The following is a 20835-nucleotide window of genomic DNA, read 5'->3' as shown; positions in this document are numbered from 1 at the left end:
GTTTGTTTTTACTCTGTCCCTAGCATTCGCTGGTATGTTAGTGTGGGGTTTACATTGCACATGTCAGTTTCTTGTATGTGAGTGTTGATTTCACTCTGAAAAGAATCATAGATCATAGAATAGTTACAGAACAAAAGGAAGCCATTCAGCTCATTGTGCTTGTGCTGCTTCTATGCACGAGCAACTCAGCTCATGCCACAGACTCATGTATTCCATGAAAACATGCAATTTTTCCACTTCAGATAATTATCTTATACCATTTTGAAAGCCATGGTTGAATCAGCCTCCATCACACTCTCAAGCAGTGCATATCAGATCTTAACCACTCGCTGGGCAAAAGAAGTTTTTCCTCATGTTGCCTTTGGTTCTTTTGCCATTCACCTTAAATCGGTATCGTCAGGTTACAGAGCCGTGAATAATATTCCCCACTGCTTTCTCAGCACTGATGGATTGTGAAGCAGGAGACAGCCAGAAGTCCCACTGAGCCGCACTGACCCCGAGCTGGGAATGAAATGAGATGAAGTTCAATCTTTCACAGCGAGATGCTGCAGAGAGATAAGAGTCCCGAATCAAAGTGAGACATTCTCATACTTTTGCTGAATTTCATTTCAAACACTCCTTGTACTCTCTGCTAATGAAGCCTTAAAAAAGGGAAACACAAAATGGCACTCAAACTCACCACCCTGAAATTAAAAGTTTAATGTTTGACTGACTGAAGTGTCACTTCTACTTGGTCTCTTATTTGATGGATGCAACTGTATTCTCCAACGCAGGGGTGGCATTCAAATCCTCCCATGGGTCCACATGTCAGACTGAGTTCCATGTTGTAGACTCAAGCAAAGGAAATCTGTTCAGTTCCAAAACTATCAGTGAGTTGAAGCTCATTACGATCATCATCATCAGAGGTCAGAACTACCTGGTGAAAGAAGACACTCTGAAGGCGGATCCACAATTATTCAAAGGCATCGACAAAGTGAAAAACAAGAAAATCGATGAGTCAATGCAAGCCAAACAGCAGAAACACTGACGAATTCCATTCCATTCCAGTCCAGAACCCAGTCCTGTTGTTTTTGGAGTCAGGTCACAATTACTGCAACAACTTTATATTCCCACTTGGCTATCTGTACATTTAGTTAATCAAGCTCTTTGAATCCAGCTCTCTGGTCCTCAAGCAGGCTCCGTATGGAAATCAATTCCGCCTTCTGCAAGGCTGAAACCAATCAATGACCTTAAACTAAAAATGCCAAAGAAGAAGGGCTTGTCCAGGATTTGAACCCAGGCTCTCTCACACATTAATTAATCTCTCACCCTAAGCAAGAATGATACCCCTAGATCAACATGCCACTGATATCAGAACTTCCTTTTAGCTCCTGTGGAATTTCACTGGCAGTCAAAGCCGATCATCCATTTTTTTTTTTCAGAGCAAAGCAACATCTTGCAAATTCTGAAATAAAAACAGAAAGTGTTGGAAATGTTCAGAAACTCTGGCAGCATCTGTGGAGAGAGAAACAGAGTTCACCTTTCAGGGCGTTTACCTTTTGTTTGAGCCATCCTTTCACACTGCTTCTGTCCACCCAATCTCACTTTCTATTTTATCTAGATTCCACCCACTCACTACCTAAATACATTTATCATGAATTTCTCATATCTTTTAATAATGACAATTTTATATTTCTGGCCTTTGCTTTGGACTCCACCAGAAGTGGAATCATGTCTCCATCAACCCAATCAAACCCATTCACTGTTTCCTCACATTGCAATGTTTCTTTCACCCTGACAGACTATGGAATTTCTGCTGCTTGGTTGCCGTTCTTGCTTCCTGCCAGTAGATGTCACCTCACTCCAGTACAGTGAAGGTGACAAATCTGAGAGCACACAACAAGAAGTAATTGTTCACGTTGTTCATTGTTCAGTGAACAGGTCCCTCTATTCCTGCACACTCTTTAGAAATGTGCCATTAAGTATTTATTGCCTCTCCCTATTCCTTCTGCTAAAATGCATCACCTCACACTAGTCACTATTAAAATCCACCTGCACCTGTCTGCCCATTCTGCTCGCCGATCACTGTCTTGTTGCAGGTGGTTCATTTCATCCTCACTGTTTGCCACTTCTCCAAGTTTGGTGTTATCGGCATATTTTGAGATTCTACTCTATATTCCAAGATCCAAGTCATTTAACTGTCGCAAGTAAAAAGCAGTGGTTCCAGCAGTGACCCTTGGGGAACAGCACTGTCGACAACCTTCCAGTCTGAGAATGAATCATTTATTACGACTTGCTGTTTTCTGTCCTTAAGCCAATTTTCTATCCAATTGGACACTGACCCTCCTATTCCATGAACCTCAATGTTGTTAATCACCCTTTTATGTGTCGTTTCTTAAAATCCACATAAACAACATCCACTGCACGCCCTTCATAAACCTTCTCTGTTAGTTCATCAAAAAATGCAGTTAGATTAGTCAAGCATGAACTCCCATTTATAAATCCATGCTCACTCTCCTTAATTAATTCAAACCTCTACAAGTGACTGTTGATTTTTTCCCTGATTGTTCTTTCTGAAACCTTACCAACCACTGCTGTTAATCTAACTGGCCTGTAGTTAGCCGGACTGTCCTTACACCCCTTCTTGAATAAGGGTGTCACATTTGCAACTGTTTAATCCTCTGACACCTCCCCCGTATCCAGGGAAGATTGGAAGATTATAGAAAGCCTTTCTGTTATCTGCATCCACATTTCCTTTCGCAATCTGGGATGAAAGCCATCCGGACCAGGTAATTTATCTTCCTGAAGCATAACCAGCCTTTTCAGTACCTCCCTCTCTCAATTTGTACCCTCTCCATTGCCTCTACACTCTCCACTTCTCCTGATATTTTGTCAAATTCCACTTCCTTAGTGATCATTGATACAAGGTACTTATTAACTAGATTAACATCGCCCTGCAGCTCTAAGTATATATTACCCTCTTTGTCCCTAATGGGGCCCACTTCACCACTGACTACCTGCTTATTATTTATATACTGCTCAAAGATTTTTGGGTTCCCTTTCATGGTGACTACCATTCTATTCTCGTAGAGATAGGGAATAAGCTAAATATAGAAGATATAAATATTTCCCATCCTTGGGTGAGGTGGAATTTTTTTATGCTGTGAGTGGCAATGTCCTGACACACGAGTGTGGTGGAAGTAGAGACAATCAATGATTTGAAAAGGAAATTGGATAGATACTTGAAGCAAAGGAACTTGCAGGAGGAAAGGGATCGAGCAGGTGAGTGGAACTGAGTAGCTGGCTCCGATAATTGCTGCATTCACTGCGATCCCCCTTAATTTTGTTCAAGGTGACAATGTTTGCATCACGCATGTTTTGAGCCCTTGTTGAGCTCGACTACGGAGGGCTCACTGTCCAGTTCCTCCATGACAGGGAAGTCTGGAATGGCACTGAGAGCTACTTCAATGACAATGTTCTGCGTTATGTAGAGTTCAAGATAATGCTCCACTCACCTTTCCATCTGCTTGTTAGGTTCAGTGATGATCACCCCTCTCTTTGTCTTCAAAAGGTGCTGATTTAGTTACTACTGGGCCCATTGCTTTCCTAATTCCTTCACACATCCCTCTCGCATCCCCGGATTCATCAGCAGAGTTTTACCAGTATTGATTGGTGCAGTGCCGAGCAGTCTGCAGAGACTTGTTTCTGGCAGCTCTGAGAGCATTTCGATGTTGTTTGCTGGGGACTTGTTTGTAGTTCATGAGGGCTCTCCTTTTAGTTACAGTAACTGACTCCATTTCAGTCCAATAAGCCTCAAACCAGTCAGCATTCCTCCCATCTCTTTTCCTAAACACAGTGAGTGCAGAGTTATAGATGGTGGTGTGCAGATGATTCCACTTTGACACTGCACTGAGGCCTTGAGCATTGTTGTCTGAAAGAGCCTGATCGAGGATGTTGAGGAACTCCTGGGACCTTTCTGGATCAGTGGTTCAGCAAGTGTTGATCAGAAGACGAGCTTTCATCATGGATGGATGAAGCTTCCTTGGCTGAAGCCTGACCTTGCTGCACACCAGGGAGTGGTCAGTGTCACAGTCAGTGCTGTGATAACTGCGAGTGATGAGGACACTGCTGAGGGTGGTATGTCTGGTGAAGATAAGGTCTAGCTCGTGCCAATGGCATGATCTCGGATGTCTCCAGGACACCTTGTAGCACAGCTTGACCTGGAAGTAGCTATTCATCACACAGAATCCATGGTGACAGCATAGCTGCAGCAACCTCTGTCCATTTTCGTTCATCTTGCCAATCCCCTGGTGCCCTATGCACATTGGCAAAGCTGTGTTGTCAGTACCCAAGCTTGTGTTGAAGTCTCCTAGAAGGTACAGTCCCTCAGTGCTGGGAATTCTACTGATGGCAGTGTCAAGTGTCAGATAGAATTGATCCTTGACATCTGGGGTGGAGGTGAGTATCGGGACATAGATGCACATGAGATTAACTGGGCCCACACTTGTTGACAAGTGAAGAGCAAGAAGTCTCTCTGAGCCTACTGTGGGTGGTTCACTCATCTGAAGTGGCGTGTATTTTGCTGTGAAACCCACTCCATGCTCACGAGTTGCCTCTTGGGCTTTCCCCTGCCAGAAGAAGGTGTAGTGTTTCTCTTTGAGGGATCCACTTTGAACGAGTCTAGTTTCTTGCAGCACAGCAATGTCCACATTGAGCCTTCTGAGTTCCTTGTCGATCACAGCTGTCTTGTGTGTGTCATCAACCTGCAGAAGGTTGTCGGTAAGGCCAGGACACATGGTCCTTACATTCCAGCTTGTGATGCGAAGGACTGGTGTCTTCTTTGTTGAGTTTGTTTTTCTTGGTGCATAGATTATCAATCTGCCTGTTGAGAGATGACTCTATAAATTCCAAGTACCCATTGAAGCAAGAAGGTCGTGGCTTCACAGCACCTAACTGACTGGGGGCTTCCCAGCTTGGAGTGAATGGTAGCTATCCAATGAGACACTAAGAGCTCTCCCACTGTCCGAAGTAACCCCTGGCGCTCATACTCTACACCAATTGAATGAGAGCTTATAATCAGTAACTGTTTATTCCCGGGTTGTGCTCATGTTTAACCACGAAGCTGGAGTGTCCTCTCCAGGGCACAGGCCTGGGCAAACAGTATGGAGACCCTGAGCATCAGGACCCCCTCTCATCATTGCTCATATTGTCCAAAGGAAAGGAACATATGTTTGTTACCAGTTCTGCTGTCGGAGTTGCTGGAAAACTGCCTGATAAGTCACAGGTAACCACCTCCAGGACTCCACTCCGGATTTACTGTCCAGGTTTACTGCCTCAGCCTTCTTATTTATTTATTTAGAGATGCAGTACTGAAACAGGCCCTTCCAGCCCACCGAGTCTGTACCGACCATCGACCACCCATTTATGCTGATCCTACATTAATCCCATATTCCTACCACATCCCCTGAATTCCCCTACCACTTACCTACACTAGGGGCAATTTACAATGGCCAATTTACCTATCAACCTGCAAGTCTTTGGCTGTGGGATGAAATCAGAGCACCCGGCAGAAACACACGCAGTCACAGGGAGAACTTGTAAACTCTGCACAGGCAGTACCCAGAATCGAACGCGGGTCACCAGAGGTGTGAGGCTGCGGTGCTAACCACTGCGCCACTGTGTCTTCTCGAGACACCCATTGAGAAGTGAGACTTTTTGCACAGAGATGGGGCTCTGTTTCTTGGCATCAGGATGGAACCACGCACCAGTGGGGCTGTATGACATGCACAAGGATATCACACACTGCCCCATCTCTGGTACAGATCAGAGTCAGACACTGAACAGATTGCAACCCACAAGGACATCACAACCTTCCCGCTCTCTGGGACAGGTCAGTGTGATGCACCAAACAAACAGCACCCCACAGGGCCCTCATAAATGCCACGTCCCTGTGACAGATCAAGGTCAGACACTGCAAATATTGCAACCACAGGAACATCACAAATTGCCCCATCCCTCGGACAGCTCGGGGTCTGACATTGAACATATTGCAACAACAAGGACATTACTGTTTAACTCCCTCCATTCTGAAAAACAAGCATTCCCCCTACTTTTTACCCTGCAGCCAATTTTGGATCCACACTGCCACTGCCTCTTTCATCCCATCTGCTTGAATTTTGTTAGCAAGTCATAGAGAGATGCGAAACTGAAACAGACCATCCGGCGCACTGAGTCTGTGCTGACCAACCACCACCCATTTATAGTAATCCGACACCATAATCCCATATTCACTACCACATCCCCACCATTCACTTACCTCCACTAGGAGCAATTTACAACAGCCAATTTACCTATCAACCTGCAGTCTTTGCTTGTGGGAGGAAACCAGAACACCCAGCAGAAACACACCCAGTCACAGGGAGAAATTGCAAACTCTGCACAGGCAGTACCCAGAACTGAACCTGGGTTGCGAGAGCTGTGACGTTGCAGTGCCAACCACTGTGCCATTGTGCTGCCCCAGGTCTAGTTTACGGTACCTTTTCAAACACAATTTTGATGTCCAGACACGTACCATCAACCTCACCACCCTCGTCAACTCTCTCTGAAACTTCATCAAAGAAATTAATTCATTAATAATTTCAGACACAATCTTCTGTTAACCAATCTGTACTGGCTGTCATTTATTAGCCCATGTTCTACCAAGTGACAGTTAGTTTCCTCCTGGATAATTGTCTCTAAATGTTTCCCCACCACCGACATTAGACTAATTGGTCTGTCGTTCCTGGGTTTATCTCTCTTTTTAAACAGGGCTGTAATATTCGCAACCCTTGCAGACTTATCTTTTAATTCTGGAAAGTCTATTGTGGACAATCACTTTGGGCATGACTGTAACCAATTAAAGCAACAGGATACTTGATTAATAAGTCCAGAACTTTTATTAAGAGTAAAATAGTACTTAATAATTGAAAGTAAATTTATACTTAACAAACTTGGGGAATATAACTTTACAGCTCTGGGGACTGGTCGAGCTTGGTCTCAGAGTGTCACGGTCCTCTTTGTCCAGTCTAGATCCCTCATCAGGTGGAGAACTTGTTTGATGATCTGAGCCTTTACCCCTGAGCTCTTCTAGTGTTCCTGCGCACTGAAACCTTACAAGCTCCCTACTTTTAACCCCTGGATGGCCATCACACCACCATGTAAAATAATAATTGGTCCTCTCTGTTGCTAGATACATTTAATTAGTTCTTCATAATGTCTTCCACTAACAGCCACCTGTCCTCAGAATCTCAGACATGAGTACAATGGAGTGGTTTCACACTGTCTCCCAATCTGATCTGAAACAAGTTTCCTGTTCATTAAATCAAGACTCTTGAAAGTCACGATGTAGCATACCATGGGTTTTATCAAGGGTCCTAGAAAGGTCCATTGTTTGAATAAATTTAGCTGAAACTACCCTTTCCCACAAAGACACAGAAACTCAGTAATTAGATTGAACAAACTTTAAATGAAAACCCATTCTCTCTAAAATGTTTATTGATCTATTAATTATAACTCAATCAAGGTTCATTACTTTTACAATCATCTGTTTCAGGATGGGTAGCTACTCATTAATTAACCAGGATATAAACATTAGTACTGAACACAAAATGGTTCCTTTGGTCATGTGTTAATTATAAAATGGCTTTCGTAACGTTGTTAGTTATGACAATGGATACATTATAAAAATGGTCAAGTTAAACTAAGATCGAACTACCCAAGCTTACCTCCATCCTCCAGTCCTCTGGCATCATTCCCATATTCAAGGAGGATTGACAGTTTGTGGTTCGAGTTTCCGCTATTTCCACCCTTACTTCCCTCAGCAACCCAGGATGCAGCCCATCCAGACCGGGTGACTTTTCTACTGTGAGCACTGCTAACCTTGTAATTGTCTCCTCTTCATCTATTTTCATCCTCTCCAAATTCTCCACTTCCTCCTCCTTTACTGTGACATTTGCAGCACCCGTTTGTTTTGTGATGACAGATGAAATGTACTTAATTAGTACCTCAGCCACACCCTCTGCCTCCACAGGATCTCCTAATTGACCCATCCTTTCATTGACTGTCCATATGTTGGGAAAATACTTCAGTGTTCCCAGTTATGTGACCTGCTAATCTTTTCTCAAACAGCTTGCTGATCTCTTTTCCTTTTTCAGCTCTCCTCTGCACTTTCTGTATTCTGCTTGTTTCTCTACTGCGTATGAATCCTCACATGATTTCTCAGTGAATGGTTTTTGAACTATTTTGTGAAAGGATTTAGTTTTGCAAATTTCTCCCTAGCTCCCCTCATGGTCAGGCAGAAAGTTTAACTGCTGTGTTTTCAAACAGCAACAGCTTTATTTGAAAAGCCATTGGGACAGGATTCCGGGTTTTAATCCAGTCACAAATCTGGTTCTCATGTCTTGTGGCTCCAGCTGTCACATGACCTGTCAGAGGATGACCTCATAATTGACCCAGTCATGGAGCTGTGGGTTGATGCTAAAATTGTTTCAAAATAATTTTCCAGAAGGACAATCAAAATGAATCGATATATAAAAGTTAGATTTTGTGAATTTGTGCTCCCAGTGGAAATTCCTGCAGAGTCTGCTGGTTTTCATATCCCCAATTCCCCACAGGAAGCTCTGTGCTCGGAGTCTGTATTAATTACATCAACATTATACAGAATCATTTCATGGGAGACCCCAGTGTGAATTGTAGACAGGTGGGTCAGTTTTAACTTTCAAAGTAACACAGAAGCAAAATACCGCTGATACTGGAAATCTGAAACAAAAACAAAAAATGCTGGAAATACTCAGCAGGTCTGGCAGCATCTGTGGGGAGAGAAACAGCGTTCACGTTTCAGATCTGTGACCTTTCATCAGAACTGAGCTGAAATTGTCTGAGGGATTGCGATTGTGGAATCAATTTCAGGGTCAAAGACATTGTACTTGGTAAGGATAGGAAGATGGAGATTATTAAGAAAGGTGCAAAAATATAGATACTTTTACATTATTTTAATCAAAATTGATTTAAACTTTGTGCTCATGAATCCTATCTTTTGATCACAATGACACTGATAACAATGGAAAAAGCAAGACTTGCATTTCACGACCACAGGACATTGCAAAGCCTTTTACAGCCAATGAAGGAAGGACTTTTCAAGTGTAGTCACTCAACAGTACAATAGAGTACCCGACAATAAAGATGTATAAGATTCTCACCACACAACTGCCAGACAATGACCATCCCAAACATGAGAGAATCTAACCATCTCCCTTTGACATTCAATGGCATTACCATCGCTGAATCCCCCACTCTCAACAACCTGGGGGTTACCATTGAGCAGAAACTGAACTGCAGTAGCCATATAAATATTATAGCTACAAGAGCAGGTCAGAGACTCTGAATCCTGCGGCAAGTAACTCACCTCCTGACTCCCCAAAGCCTGTACATTAGTCAGGGGTATGATGGAATACTCTCCACTTGTCTGGCTGGATGCAGCTCCAACAATATTCAAGAAACTCAACAGGACAAAGCAGCCCGCTTGATTGGCACCCCATTTACAACATTCATGCCCTGAAACACTGGCACACAGTGGCAGCAGTGTGTACCATCCACAAGATGCACTGCAGCAATGCGCCAAGGCTCCTGTGACAGCAACTTCCAAACCCGCGACCTTTATCACCTAGAAGGACAAGGGCAGCAGATGCATGGGAACACCACAACCTGCAAGTTCCCCTCCAAGCCACACACCATCGTGAATTGTAACTGTATCGCCGTTCCTTCACTGTTGCTGGGTCAAAATCCTGGAACTCTCTTCATAACAGCAGCACATGGACTGCAGTGGTTCAAGAAGGCAGCTCAGCACCACCTTCTCAAGGCAATTAGGGATGGATAATAAATGCTGGCCTAGCCAGCGACACCCACCTCCCATGAATGTATTAAAAAATGATAATATCCTGTAATCCTCCAAAGTAGAAAATACAGATGGAAATTAAAAATAATAAAACAGTCAGCATCGATTTCATAATAGAAAGACTTGATGAACATTATCTTTGAAAAATCAACAGCAAGAGTAATATAGCAGATGTAGAAGAGTTTAAGTTAATAAAGCCTCATCCATTTATGTGCTTGAACCATCAAATTGTGGGTTGACAAAAAAACACACTAACTGACAGAGCTGCATGTTGTGCTTTCCAAGTTACCCGAAAGTAGGGTGTTAATGAGTTAAAGCTTCAGGTTGCTGCAACCAGAATAGCCATTGTCCACTATCAGTTTTACTGCTATAAATAAAGGGTGGAATATTCATTGTGAATCTATAGAAACAATCTGGTCTTGCACACTGCAGACACATCTATGTCATCACCAAGCAGCTCTCCTATAATTGGTGCAGTTATTTGACTTTTCCCCATTAGCTCCATGGAATTACTTTTAAAAGATTTTAAATTACAAGCAGTTTTGTTAATGTTCAGCCTTTGAGAAGAAATCATTCCCTGGACATAGTGGAGAGAGCATTAAATATAAAACTGTAGACTACCAGGTAACACAGTGAAAGCTGATCAGCTAATCTATAATTACTTACTTTTCTTACTTTTGCTCTTGCTATTCGGTTTTTCATCATTTTCAGCTCCTGACTCCGGATATTATTGTGATTAAATGTGAAAGGATTCACTGTGTCTCAGCCCCGGTATATTGACTCTTTCTCTGTACAGTGATGTTCACACTCAGATACTGACACTGTCTCTCCCTCCCTCCATTTTCCAGCCCTGACGGTGCAGAAAGCGCTGCTCAAAGTTACACATTCTGACTGTTTGCAGTTGATTAGTGAGACATTATTAACGTATCCTTCTGCAGCGCTGCCTCGGTTAATAACAGCAGATCGAAGTCACATTTCAGATACAGAAACAGACGCATCAATTATTCACTCTTTCCCAGAGTGAGTGATGCCAGGACAAGCAGCAACTTTCCGGCCCCACACTCTCCAATGACCCAGCACCAGCGGAAAGCAGTGAATACAGATTCAATCAGTGGGTTAATGTCCATGACAGGGATGCAAGATTCCACAGCCCAGGACAAACATCCCCATACACCGAGAACAAGCTCAGAAAAAACCGGGGGAGTTAATATCCCAATCACTGAGCATTCCAGTAACATTGAACAAGTTCCTGAACTGAGTGAACCTTTCAAAGTGCAGAAGTGAGGACGAGGTCAAAAAGGTCTGAACAGTTGAGGTGACTGAGCGGTTTCAGCTTCTCTGTTCAGGTTGCAGCTTTCACTGGAGGCATGTGTTTAAATCCCACTTCTGACAACTTGATTTTCAGTTACTTTGCAGAGCTTCCTTGAAGGTTTGAGGTATAGTAAATACTGAGGAACTGTTTCTAACTGCTGAAAGGTCAATAACCGAAGGTTACAGATTTAAGGTGCCTCACAAAACCAGAAGGAACATGAGGAAAAATTCCTTTCTGCGACATGTGGCTAGGATTTCAGTTATGTGGATACATTGGAGAAGCTGGGGTTGTTCTCTTTCGAGAGGAGATTTGATAGAGGTGTTCACAATCATGAGGGCTCGTGACAGACCCGATAGAGAGAAACTGTTGGTAGAAGGATTGAGACTCAGGTAAAATCTGTAGCTCAGTCGGTCACACTCACCTCGAAATCACAAGCTTCTGGGTTCAAATTTCACAGCTGGCACTCCAGTGCAGCACTGAGGGTTGAAGGTGCTGCCTTTCAGGTGTGATGTTAAACCAAGACCTGGTCTGCATGTTTGGGTGAATGTAAAAGATCCCATGCTGCAATTTCAAACAAGTGAAGAGCAATTCTCCCTGCTGTTGTGATCAGTATTTGCCCCTCAATCAGATCAGTTGGTCATTATCACATTGCTGTTTGTGGGTATTAGCTGCTGCATTTCTGACATTACAACAGTGATTACACTTCAGAAGTATTTCATTGTCTACAAAGTGCTTTGATATATCCAGTGGTCTCGAAAGGTGCTATAGAAATGCAAGTCTTTTCTTTCTTTATCACAACACATTGCTGTGTAAAAAATGGTTCTTCATGTCACCTCTGGTTCTTCTGCCAATCACCTGATATCTGTGTCCTCTGCTTACTGACCCTTTTACCACTGGAAACAGTTTCTCCTTATTTAAACTATTGAAAACGTCCATGATTTTGAACAAATGTGTCAAATCTCTTCTGAATTTTCTCTGCTGCAAGGAGAACAACCCCAGCTTCTTCAATCTCTCCACATAACTGAAATCCCTCACCCTGCTACCATTGTGGTAAATCTCTTTTTTATTCTTGCATGGGATGTGGGCACTGCTGACACAATGTGATTCCTGTCAATGCAGCGGCCCGCTGACATCATCGGACTGTGCCAAGCTGCGCATAGGCACAGCTACATCTTGCCAGGATTAAGTGGCACATGCGTAGGATGATGTCATTGCGCAGCGCCAACATCATCGCATATCTGCGCCTGGTCCATCTTCGCACATGTGCTCTAAAGAGTCAACGGGTATCCAGCCTCTCACTCAGCTGGAGGAAGCGGCTGAATAGGAGACTTTGAGGCTGGAGCTCTCCCCCCGCGGCAACTCGCTCCAGGCCTCGACGCTTCCTCCCCTCAGCCGCTCGCTCTACACCTCGATGCTCCCCTGGACAATTGTTCCCCACTCGCGTCATCCAGCTCTATGGCCGCTTGCTCTCGGCCCCCCAACCCCCGCTCCAGCCGCTAGCTCTAGGCCGTGCCACTTCCCTCCTCTAGGTCACTCACTACTCACTCCTACGTCACACTTTGCAGCCCAGCTTGCTTCTTCGGGCGGCACGTGGAGACTGGACAAACGTGGGTGCAAGTAGCCGAGAGAAGGGAAGCAGCGCAGCCTAGAGCTAGCGGCTGGAGGGGCGGGGGGGTGGGGAGTGAGCGAACGACTGGAGAATGGGGTGACATGATCGGGAGACAATCGGCCAGCGAAGTAGGGGGGAGCAGCGAGGTCTGGAGCGAGCGACTGTGGAGGGTGGAAGCGGCCGGTGCCGAGCAGGGGGAGAAAGCGAGTTGTGCCATCTAGTGGTTGCGTTGTCAGCAAACGCAGCCTTTATTGTCCATCCTTAATTGCCCTTGAGAAGGTGGTGGTGAGCTGCCTTTTTGGAGCTGCTGCAGTCCATGTGTTGTACGTAAACCCACAGTGCTGTTAGGAAGTGAGTTCCAAGATTTTGATCCAGTGACAGTGACGGAATGGTGATATAGTTCCCAGTCAGGACAGTGTGTAACTTGGAGGGGAGCTTGCAGATGGTGGTGTTCCCATTCATCCAATGTCCTTCTAGGTGGTCGAGGTTGGGGGTTTGGAAGGTGCTGTCGAAGGAGGCTTGGTGAGTTGCTGCAGTGCATCTTGTCGATGGTACACACTGCTGCCACTGTTCACTGGCGGTGCAGGAAGTGAATATTTAAAGTAGTGGATGGAGTGCTGATCAAGTGATCTGCTTTGTCCTGGATGGTGTTGAGTTTCTTTGGTGTTGTTGGAGCTCCACTTATCCAGGCAAGTGGGGAGTATTACATCACACTCCTGACTTGTGCCTTGCAGATGGTGGACAGGAGGTGAGTTACTTGCAGCAGAATTCCCAGCCTCTGACCTGCTCTTATCGCTCCGTTATTTTTATGACTGATCCAATTCAGTTTCTGCTCATTGGTAACCCCCCGGATGTTGATTGTGAAGGATTCAGCAATGGTAATGTCATTGACTGTCAAGGGGAGATGGTTAGATTCACTCTTGTTGGAAATGGTCATTGCCTGGCATTTTTGTGGCGTGCATGTTACTTGCCACTTATCAGTCCAAGCCCAATCTTGCCCAGGTCTCTCCACATGTGGACACGGACTGCTTCAGTATCTGAGGAGTTACTAATGCAACTGAACATTTTGCAATCATCAGTGAACATTTCCACTTCTGACTTTGTGATGGAAGGAAGTTTATTGATGAAGCAACTGAAGACGGTTGGGGCCTAGGACACTACCCTGAGGAACTCCTGAGCGATGTCTGGTACTGAGATGATTGGCCACCAACAACCAGCACCATATTCCTTTGCGCAAGGTATGACTCCAACCAGTGGAGATTTTTCTCCTTGATTGCCGTTGACTTCAATTTTGCAAGGGCTCCTGGATGCCCTTGGCAAGAGCAGTCACTGTCACCTCACCTCACCTCCTGAATTCAGCTCTTCTGTCCATATTTGGGCCAAGGCCATAATGAGGTCAGGAACTAAGTGGCCCTGGTGGAACCCAAAATGAGCATTGGTGAGTAGGTTATTGCTGTGTAAGTGCTGCTTGATGGCACTGTCAACGACACCTTCCATCACTTTACTGATGATCAAGAGGAGGCTGGTCGAGCAGGAATTGACCGGGTTGGAATTGTCCTGCCTTTTGTATACAGAACATACCTGGGCAATTTTCCACATTGCTGGGTAGATGCCAGTGTTGTAGCTTGGCGGGCGGTGTGGCTAGTTCTGGAGCACAAGTCTTCAGCACTGCAGCCAGGATGTTGTCAGTATCCAGAGCCTTCAGCCATTTCTTGATATCATGTGGAGTGAAGTGGATTTAGCTGAAGATTGGCACCTGTGATGCTGGGGACCTCAGGAGGAGGCCGAGATTGATCATCTACTTGGCACTTCTGGCTGAAGATGGTTGCAAATGATTCAACCTTGGATTTTGCACTGATATACTGGTCTCCCCTATCATTAAGGATGGGGATATTTGTGGAGCCTCGTCCTCCTGTTAATTGTTTAATTATCCACCACCATTCAGAACTGGATGTGGCAGGACTGCAGAGCTTTGATCTGATCTGTTGGTTGTGAGATCACTCAGCTTTGTCTATTGCATGCTGCTTCCGCTATCTGACATGCAAGTAATCCTGTGTTGTAGCTTCGCTCATTTTTAGGTCTGCTTGGTGCTGTTCCTGACATGCCCTCCTGCACACTTCATTGAACCACTATTGCTCCCTTGGCTTGATGGTAATGGTAGAGTGAGGGATATGCCAGGCCATGAGGTAACATATTGTGTTTAAATACAATTCTGCTGCTGCTGATGGCCCACAGTGCCTCATGGATGCCCAGTTCTGAGCTGCCAGATCTGTTCATTTCTTCCCTCAGATAAATTGAAAAAGAAATTCTGAAGAAATGCATGAACTAAATAAAAAGGAGAGAGAAACAAATACTGACAAAATGGATGGCAGCATTTGGAAGGTATAAAAATTCAGTTTTATTATTGATGAGTGAGAGGAATATATCACACTTTGGGGCTTCTGGAAGTGGATTAACTGATAATCTGGGGAATTGATAGGAAGCTGCTTCATAGTTGGTGGAACAAGTTCCCGCCCTTGGGGTGGAGCCAACAGCTGCATCCGTCCAATAACAGACAGAGTAGAAGTACTGTATCAGGCCTTGTTAACTCAGTTTGTGGAGCATGAGACTTTTAATCTCAGGGTCTTGGATTTGAGACCCTTGTTGTGCGGTTGTACTTCCCTTTTTCAGTCTTCATCAGCAGAGAGTTCAAGGAGTGTTTGAAATTAAATTCAACAACATCACCAGATTTCAACTACTCCCACCCCGCCCCCTCCCAGTGTAATTGACAGGACTCTCAACCTCTACCTTCCCCCTTCCCCTCCCTCCCAGAACTGCGACAGGGTTCCCCTTGTCCTCATTTTCCACCCCACCTGCCTCCACATCCAAAGGATCATCCTCCACCATTTCCACCACCAAACGCATCCTCCCCTCCCCTGTCACCATTCCGAAGGCATTGTTCCCTCCGCGACACACTGGTCCACTCCTCCATTACCCCAATACCTCGTCCCCTTCCCAAGGCACCTTCCCATGCAATCGCAGGAGATATAATACCTGCCCTTTTCCCTCCTCTCTGCTCATTATCTAAAGCCCCAAACACTACTTTTAGGTGAAGCAGCGATTTACTTGTACTTCTTTCAATTATGTATACTGTATTCACTGCTCACAATGCGGTATCCTCTAAACTGGGGAGACCAAACGCAGATTAGATGGAACACCTCTGCTCAGGCCGAAAGCATGATCCTGAGCTTCTGGTTGCTTGCCATTTCAACACTCCCCCCTGCTCTCATGTCAACATTTCTGTCTTTGGCCTGTTCCAGTGTTCCTGTGAAAATCAACCCAAGCTCGAGGAGCAGCACCTGACCTTTTGATTCGGCTCTCTACAGCCTTGTGGATTGAACATTGTGTTCAATAACATCAGAGCATGACTGGTGTCAGGCAACCACAAGCGTTAACACACTCTTTGCCTTTTTCCCAGGACAGCTTTGTTATTTAATCTCTCCTGCCCTCTGCCCTATCAAACACCTTCCCCTTTGTTCTCTCCCACATGCCCCTCCCCTTCACTTGTTTAAAACCGAATTATTTTCTAACCTGTGTCAGTTCTGATGAAAGGTCACAGACCAGAAACGTTAACTCTGTTTCTCTCACCACAAATGCTGCCAGAGCTATTGAGTATTTCCAGCACTTTTTGTTTTTATTTCAGATTTCCAGCATCTGCAGTATTTTGCTTTTATTGTCTCAGAAAGTCTTTCCTTGATTCAGGACTCTTACCTCTCTCCAGAATCTCTCTGCTAAAGATTGAACTTTATCTCATTTCACTCACAGCTCAGGGTGAGTGTGGCACAGTGGGACTTCTGGCTGTCTCCCACTTCACAATCCATCAGTACTGAGAAAACAATGGGGAATATTACACACATGTTGTGTTCTGTAACTTTTTACAAACACTTTAATGTATATATTGTCTTCCAAAGCAGTGACAGAATGGTGGCTTTAGTGTGTTGTTGAAATAGCTTTGTTGAGTTCGTGTTGTACTAACAGTTAAACAGTTCTTGGTTCAATCCCAGGTTTTGGCACTTTCAACCTCTCCTGTCTCTTTTTCTTTGGCTCCAATTGTCAAGCTGCATGATTTACTCTGAAATTAGCACCAGAGAACCAAGGCACCAGCGAGCATGAGGAGCTGAAATTTACACAGATCAAATCCACTTAATATTTCTGACTGAAGATGGTTTCAAATGCTTCAGCTTCATCTTTTGCACTGACGTGCTCAGCACCACCATCATTGAGGATGTGAATGTTTTTGGAGCCTCCTCATCTTGTTAGTTATTTAATTATCCACCACCATTCACGACTGGATGTGGCAGGACCGTGGAGCTGTGATCTGATCCTGAGGGAGATATCCGTGCATGGTGTGGCGGGATGTATGGAGAGTGATCCTGAAGAGGGTGTCCGAGCCTGGAGTGGAAGCTTTCCGTGGAGGTACAGGAGTAGGCCATTCAGCCCCACTGTTTTATAAAGGTTTAGCATAACTTACTTGCTTTTACTCTATGCCTCTATTAATAAAGCCAAGTGTCCTGTTTGCTCTTAGCAAACTTTTCAAACCTTGATCAAAAAAGATTGGTGTACATTGTCTCATTCTTCCTCCCAAACTGTATCACTTCACAATTCTCTGTGTAAAATTTTATCTGTTGTGTGAAAGCCCATTTTACCAGTGTGTTTAAGTTCCTCTGAAGTGTGTTACTGTCACTGGCATAGGACGAAATTCACGAGCATTCTTTGATGCTATCTCCGTTGAAAGAGCGATCTTACACACGAGCTCAAATTGGGATTTTGTGTGTTTGGTATATTTCCTCATCCACCAATATAAGCACAAATCTGTCCCATAATGTGCGGTCTAAGAATGTGCCAATGTTGCAATGTGGAGATAAATTCTTCAATGTCACAATGTACTCACCAACTGTTTCACTACTTTTCTGATTTCTGGATCCAAGTTTGTAGCTTTCCGCGATCTCTAGTGGCTTAGGGTTGAGCCTCACTTCAACGAAGAAACGGAAAATTATGATTTAAAGATTACACTGTCAATCATTCACATCTCTGTCTTCTCCTGAACTTCGAGTTCAAATTTGTTTGTGACGTTGAGTCACACGTTAAGACAACACAGTCTTTGTCTTTGTGAATGAATTGATTTGGGAATGGCTGTTTGAAACTGTCCCTTCTCGCACAGAAATTCAGTGCAAATACATGATCACTCACAATTTCCTTGAGAGAAATTTGTTCACAATCGCATTCGACACGGAAACTGCCTCAGCATTAATCTCACTGAAGCAGAATGTGACCGTGTTGTATGTTTCAGAATGTTGGTGCCGTTCTTTGTCGCTTTTAACCGAGACTGGGACACAGGGAAAGGTTCATCCGAGTTTGGAATATATTATCATTCAGGAGGAAGAAACATCAACAGGAACCAAATAAGAGAACCCAGTCTCCAGATTTGAGAATCTGTAGATCCGCTTTGGGAAAGTGAATCAGAGCATAATGAAGGGTGAACAGTACAACTGCCCAGAAGAGATGAAGACACAGCTCAGTCAACACGTTCCCCTGGTTTCTGATGCTGGAACATTCCTCACACAGAAATGATTCAACCCAATGACAAACATTCTTCCAGCTGATAATTTATGCTACTGATTTGAGGACTGTCTCATGTGGTTACCCAGTGACGACGAGAAGATATTAAACTTTGTTCTATTCAATCTAGCTGTGATGAAGTTTGAATTTTTCTACCTTTTATAAACAGTATTTGAAGGGTCTCGGCAACAATGTTCAGTGTTGATGAGAGTGGGGTCTGGGTGAGAAGCTGCTGAGTGTGACAGGGTCAGGACTGGATGCAGGAAGATCTCTGACAGTCTCCCTCTATCTCTCTAATGGGTTTGAGTTGATTTACGACTGGTAGCTTTTATTTTACTTTTCTTATTAAGAGATACAGCACTGAAACATGCCCTTCGGGCCACCGAGTCTGTGCCAACCAGCAACCACCCACTTATACTAATACTACATTAATCCCATATTGTCTACCACATCCCCACCATTCTCCTACCACGTACCTACACAAGGGACAATTTCCAATGGCCAATTTACCTATCAACCTGCAAGTCTTTTGGAGGTGCAAAGAAACCAGAGCACCCGGCGGAAATCCACACAGACACAGGGAGAACTTGCAAACTCCACACAGGCAGTACCCAGAACTGAATCCTGGTCGCTGGAGCTGTGAGGCTGCGGTGCTAACCATTGCGCCACTGTGCTGCTGTTGGTGTTTTGATAAATGAAGGAAGTTCCCTCCACCCATTTGTTTTGGACAAACAGTGTGGTATAAGGATGTAAAGGGTTAATGCTGAAGATAGTGGGATCAACCCCTCCTACTGTCATAGTGATGATGGAACAGTCACATGAGATGAAGTTTGGGAGAAGAGAGAGCAGCACCAAGGATGATGGCTTAGCAGGCTTGATGTGTGTGTACAGAGTATTGTGTAAATTAGAAAAGAGTTCTTAGTTCTTTCAGCAGGAACTGTGTCCAGAAAATATCGAGAAACTCACAATTTTATTATTCAGGAGTCGGAACACAGATATTAATTCCAAGTGACAGTTCTGGGACCAATTAACAAAAACAGTAGAGAATAATATTGCTCACTGATTGAAATACCCCAGTGAGGAGACAGTTAAACAGGTGATCTGTTGGGGCATCCTCCGATCCAAGGTTTCAGCAACATTTAATCTCCCTGTTTGGTGAAATTATCTGTTATTTGCAACTTTGCTTATCAGCTTTGATGGGCGAGTGAAAAAACTGAAAAAATTGAACAGTTCCATCCTTTCTTTTCTTCCTTCTTCTATTCTTTCCATCAGTTTCTCTTTTCTGTCCCAGATCAATATAATGATGAGAATCCCAATTTAATCTGAAGATTCTGGTGTTTTATCCATTCCAATCAAAATTTCAACATTCCAATCAAATCTATTTGTTATTCCACAGTGTCTCTCCACGTGTTTTATTCTGTTGTATTCTCTCACAGTCTGTTTGATGATCAATGTTACATCTCACTCTCTGTTCTGGTGAAGATCAGAAGCAGTGATATCTGTTTACACCATCCGACAAGTCGGCCTGAGGCTGTGCCTCGCTGATCATGTGGAGTTAAAGCAATTCTTCCAGTCAGTTAGTTCAGTTGTCATTTCATGAGAAATTCGGTCATCATGACTTCGTCAGTGACCTAATGGTTCAGGTGTCTGAGTGATGTTAATCATGATGTGATCAAATGATTGTATGTTCCAGTCTTTACGTGTTGGGTTTTCACACTGAGTAGAAACGTGTTGGACATGGTCTGGAAATGTTTCACACCGCTCCATTCCCAACTTCATTTCCTGACAGAAGATACATTTCCATCATTGCACAGCTGGCTGCACAGCCAGAAGCTGTGCTGAAGGTGATAGCTATGTCCATGCAACTGACAAGGTGGCCGAGAGGTTAATGCGATGGATTGCTAATCCATTGTGCTCTGCGCACGTGGGTTCGAATTCCATCCTTGTCGCTAGTTTATGAACTGTTCAGTGTATTGCTCATGTTGGGGGAGTTTATGTGTAAAGTCAGCCTCGAAGCCTGTTCTTGTCCATGTCCAGACAGTGATTCCAGAATTGGTTATACTTTATTAAAATTGAGACAGACAATTGGAATTCTTCACCCAAACTGTACTGGAATGAAGATCAAATAGGTATCACGAAACGGAGCAGGATATTTCCTCCCCTCCTTCCTTACATCTTTACTTTCTCTGGATTTGCACCAAGTGAAAGACAAATGGGAAAAGCAAATGGTGAGGGAGCAGATGCCGAAAATTATCCTTTGGCAAGAAATTTATTTTCAAATCTTCTTGATAGATGAAGTGAGTGAGCAATGCTTTGGCAGATGGAGTTTAAAATGAGGGGTCATCTACGACCTACGATAGATCAGAGTGTTTTTATGTAAGAGGTGAGATGTTAGAAACGGCGGAG

The 20835-nt window shown here is 44.1% G+C and overlaps 1 non-coding gene across 1 annotated transcript; it reads left to right on the top strand.

The window, feature by feature from the left end:
* Nucleotides 1-20296: 20296 nt before the first annotated feature.
* On the top strand, nucleotides 20297-20378 carry trnas-gcu (transfer RNA serine (anticodon GCU)). Its single transcript has one exon. It is a non-coding gene; the product is annotated as a tRNA-Ser (tRNA).
* Nucleotides 20379-20835: the final 457 nt, after the last annotated feature.

The sequence above is a fragment of the Heterodontus francisci genome, unplaced genomic scaffold (assembly GCF_036365525.1).
Source record: "Heterodontus francisci isolate sHetFra1 unplaced genomic scaffold, sHetFra1.hap1 HAP1_SCAFFOLD_51_2, whole genome shotgun sequence".
NCBI classification, from domain to species: domain Eukaryota; kingdom Metazoa; phylum Chordata; class Chondrichthyes; order Heterodontiformes; family Heterodontidae; genus Heterodontus; species Heterodontus francisci.
This window is presented reverse-complemented; position numbering and strand designations above follow the sequence as displayed.